Source organism: Salvelinus alpinus, chromosome 6, assembly GCF_045679555.1.
Source record: "Salvelinus alpinus chromosome 6, SLU_Salpinus.1, whole genome shotgun sequence".
NCBI lineage: Eukaryota > Metazoa > Chordata > Actinopteri > Salmoniformes > Salmonidae > Salvelinus > Salvelinus alpinus.
The window spans coordinates 61342995-61348002 of record NC_092091.1 but is presented as its reverse complement, the minus strand read 5'-3'; positions in this window follow the sequence as shown (position 1 = coordinate 61348002).

Genomic DNA, 5008 nt, shown 5'->3' with positions numbered 1-5008 from the left:
TAACATTCATGCGCACTGTTCTCTGAAATACGGTACTACTTATTACATTACACATCAACTATCCTACGGTTATGAGTGGTTATGTCCGAATACCAACACAAGCGTACTATATACTTAATTAAACTGCATACTAATTTCGGCATTTGATTTAGTAGAATTCAATCGTCTTTTCCGACTCACGTGTTTGACAAGAGGCGATAATGAGAGATTGACGCGCTGTACCAAAATGAAGGAATGGTGCGAGTCAACGCGATGGTCCATTCGAAATGTCATATACTATATAACGTTATTTTTTCGCATAATATTTTGTAAGCGAGCATATGGGTATTCGGACGCAACCAATATCTGTAAAGCAGAGAACAGACTTGTTTAGAAAGTAGTGTGTTAGTAAGAATAGCGTAAGAAAGAATAACAACTTTTTATACCATCTAAATCAATTTGTATTAGTCACATGCTTCTTAAACAACAGGTGTGGACTAACAGTGAAATGCTTACTTACTTCCCAACAATGTAGAGAGAAAGAAAAGAGCCATAGGGTGCGTTCGTAAATTCCCTCTGGCTATCTACTCTGATTTCAGAGCACTCTGAGCAGAATAACGGATGAATTTATGAATTCGCAACACCCATTGAATATGACCAGTGTCAATAAAAGTTGGCAAAAAAGGGTAATTCAATTGTTTTTAGCAGCACATTTAGTCACTAACGCTCTAGATAACATGAAAACAGCCTAACCACCTCTGCAGTGAGTAAAATGGTCAGAATGAAGTGTTCTCTCATTTATCTGTTAGTAGCAAGCTAGCCAACGTTAGCCAGTTAGCTTACGTGCTTGACTGCATTTAAGGCCAGAACGCTCGGATCAACCGTACTCTGCCAGTGTCCAGTGTGCGCTCTGAACGATCTGAGAGCGAAACACGCAAATTTACAAACGCCCCAAGCGCATTGCGCACACTCAGGCACTCCAGAGTGAATTTACGAGCACACCCATAATAGAAAAGTAAAACACGTAATCATAAAAGTAGTAAATTAGTAACGATAACTTTGCAATACTGGTTAGAGCGTTGGGACAGTAACCGAACGGTTTCTAGATCGAATCCACGAGCTGACAAGGTAAACAAATATGTCGTTCTGCCCCTGAACAAGGCACTTGGCACACCCACTGTTCCTAAGCCGTCATTGGAAATAAGAATGTATTCTTAACTAGTTCAATTTAAAAATATATATATACACAGGTACCAGAACGTAGTCGATGTGCAGGGGTACCAGGTAATTGAGGTAGATATGTACGAATAAAGTGACAGTGCATAGTGACATAGCAGCAGTTTGTGATATGTCAAAAAAGTTAGTTAAAAAAGGGTCAATGCACATAGTCCAGGTAGCTATTTGGTTAACTATTTAACTAACAATTTAGCGGTCTTATGGCTTGGGTGTAAAAGCTGTTCAGGGTCCTGTTGGTTCCAGACATGGTGCATTGGTACCGCTTGCCGTGCGGTACCAGAGGTTACAGTCTATGACTTGAATGGCTGGAGTCCTTCACATTGTTAGGGCCTTCCTCTGAGACCACCATGTCGCGACTGATGCAGAACTCAGTGAGCAGCCTGCTAGGACGACCACCGAGGTTGAGGAGCCTAGCAGCAAATGCAATACACGCCCATCCCCCACGCCGCCTGCTGACCCAACAAGATTGAAAATAGCCATGGCCTAGCACCAACAGCACGAGGGTAACATCATCACAACAAGCACCTGCATCTCAGTTACTCCAGCCACTAGCACCTGAAAGTAGATGTGCGTGGGTAAAATCCCTGGGGAAGCCAAGCCAGGGAAAAAAAAGACATATTACAACCAATGTGTTGTGATAATTGCGTTGTGTGCTCTGTAACCTCTTAGTTCATATGCCTTGACTCTGGTGTATAGGCCTAAAGCTGGTACAATAAGAAGACAGTGGCAGAATAAATTCAACCACACCTGGGTTTCATCACAAAACCAGAGAGCAACATCTGTCCGGTGAAGTACACAAAACATATTGCATGTAACAAACAGTTACATGACCTACAGCATGGTCAAGCAAGTTAATGTTTCCGACATTGTCGGACTACTAACAACTATTGATTTAGAACCATGTAGAGTTAGGCTACCGCAAGTCGCAAAGAAAACACAATTTCAACTTTAACATTTCAACATCATCAAATGACATATGCTTAGTGTAATACAGAGACAACTAAAAGATACCAAAAACAATGTAGTCCAACGTAAGCTAAATACAGTATGATTTGGCTGTCCATGGTACTGTTTGCCAATGAGATCGTGCATGCTTGTAAGTAGAACATGTTGACTCGCCCTACTTGTAGAGAAACGCCAATGCCATCCTCCTCTCTCATGTTGCCGAAATGGTCTATGACTCTGTTTTGCACCCATGAATACACACCACTGCTTCTGACGACCTTGGTGATGAGGAGGCAGCGCAGGATTTTCTTGACACTTACCCAAGCCGCATGTTCAGTGGGAGAAAGCCGACTTTTTGTAGCGCCTGGTTCAAGGTCTGCAGTTGGTTGTGGTGCACGCTATGTCGTCCGAGGAGACGATAGATGGCTTTTTCAACGTGTGTAGCTCCCTGCACAATTTCTTTAGGAAACCCAAGGTGGCTGCACAGTACACTGGGGAAAAACTGAAAAGACTTCTTGATCAGAGACGGAATGGCCACCTTGCTATGGTGTCAGTCATTTTTAAATCAAGTGTCATCACAGAGATGCTCTGTGAAATAGAATCTACTCGCGCATATGGCGCTGCTATGTGCGACTTGAGGTCACAGACATATTGAAAGCAGTGACAGGGCCGAGCTTTACGTTTTTTGCTAACACGACTCACAAAATCCTGGGGCTCCTCGACACTCCTAACAAGTTACTGCAGTCTGAAACTACTGATCTGCAGACCGGTGTCAAACTTGTCCACAGTACGTATGGGTCCTTTGAAAAACTGCTATGTGAGGCTGAATTCGAAAAGCTTTGGGAGGCATTCCAGGAAGGAGGGCACGAGCGCATCTGCTCCATGCAAACGACGGAGAGTCATGAGAAACTGCAAGAGTATCTATTTGAACACTCTGGTCTCAGACTAGAAGTAACATAGTAAATGTTAATCCGGGACACTCAATAGTATGATATGTTATGTTTGGTATGCTTCAAAAGGCACACGCACATCTGAGCTATCTTTTTTTGCAGGTGCATGGTAACAGCTGAATAAAATGAGAATAAACCGACATACAGGAAAACGGTTCCAAATAAATGACATTATTACGTGTTCCACCACCCATGTTATCTACATGATTAAATGTCCTTGTGTGCTGTGTTATGTAGGTAAAAACCTCTTGTTCTCTCAAACAGAGAATTTGTGAACATAAGTTCAATCAGGAGAAACAACAGGGATTCATTATTCAGTCGCAGTACATTTTAATGACCTGAAACATGATATTTATCCCTTTAAATTTTGTGGCATAGAGAAAGTTAAGATATCAGACAGGGGAGGTAATATAAATAATACTTTGAGCAAAAGAGAGTATTTTTGTATTTTCACCTTCCAGACATTATTTCTTAGAGGTCTTAATGATGAAATGCCTATGTATGTTAACGTATAAATGTGAATATGAATTATGCCCCCATTTCAGATTACTCTGACGTTTTTCTTGCGCTGTACCCAATGATTTATGAAAACTTGCGTGGTAGGTCAAAGTCCTTATTGTGGTTTTACAGACGTGTTTAATATGTTTTATTTACACACTTTATTTGAATATTTATGAAATGCACATTGTTATATTTGGTATCACTAATTTGTTTTCCCTCGACTCCAAACCTATTTGATGCGTGGAACGGATGTGGGTGAGGCTGTGTCTACATAAGGGTGCTAATTTAAACAACTCACAAAAGCTCTGACGAAGGCCGTGAGGGCGATACTTAAAGCTTATTAAAGAGCATTGTTACTATCAAGAGCAGTGTGCAGGTTTCTTATTTTTCTCATGTTTGGTATAGCCCTTGGTTCACTCCAGATTTGACTGCCCTTGACCAGCACAAAAACACCCTGTGGCGTACTGCACTAGCATCGAATAGCCCCCGCGATATGCAACTTTTCAGGGAAGTCAGGAACCAATACACACAGTCAGTTAGGAAAGCTAAGGCTAGCATTTTCAAACAGAAATGTGCATCTTGCAGCACTAATTCCAAAAAGTTTTGGAACACTAAAGTCCATGGAGAATAAGAGTACCTCCTCCCAGCTGCCCACTACACTGAGGCTACCCCCGCCCTGGCCAACAGCTCTGCACCCCGCAGCAACTGGTCCAAGGCCCGCCCCTTCTCCTTCACCCAACTCCAGACAGCTGATGTTCTGAAAGAGCTGCAAAATCTGGATCCCTACGAATCAGCTGGGCTAGACAATCTGGACCCTCTTTTCCAAAAATTATCTGCCGCCATTGTTGCAGCCCCTATTACTAGTCTGTTCAACCTCTCTTTCGTATCGTCTGAGATTCCTAAAGATTGGAAAGCAGCCACAGTCATCCTCCTCTTCAAAGGGGGAGACACTCTAGACCCAAACTGTTACAGATCTATATCCATCCTGCCCTGCCTTTTCTGAAGTCTTCGAAAGCCAAGTGAACAAACAGATCACTGACCATTTTGAATCCCACCGTACCTTCTCTGCAATCTGGTTTCCGAGCTGGTCACGGGTGCACCTCAGCCACGCTCAAGGTCCTTAATCGATATCATAACCGCCATCGATAAGAGACAGTACTGTGCAGCCATCTTCATTGACCTGGACAAGGCTTTCGACTCTGTCAATCACCGTATTCTTATCGGCAGACTCAACAGCCTTGGTTTCTCAAATGACAGCCTCGCCTGGTTCACTAACTACTTCTCAAATAGAGTTCAGTGTGTCAAATTGGAGGGCCTGTTGTCCGGACCTCTGGCAGTCTCTATGGGGGTGCCACAGGGTTAAATTCTCGGGCCGACTCTTTTCTCTGTATAATGAT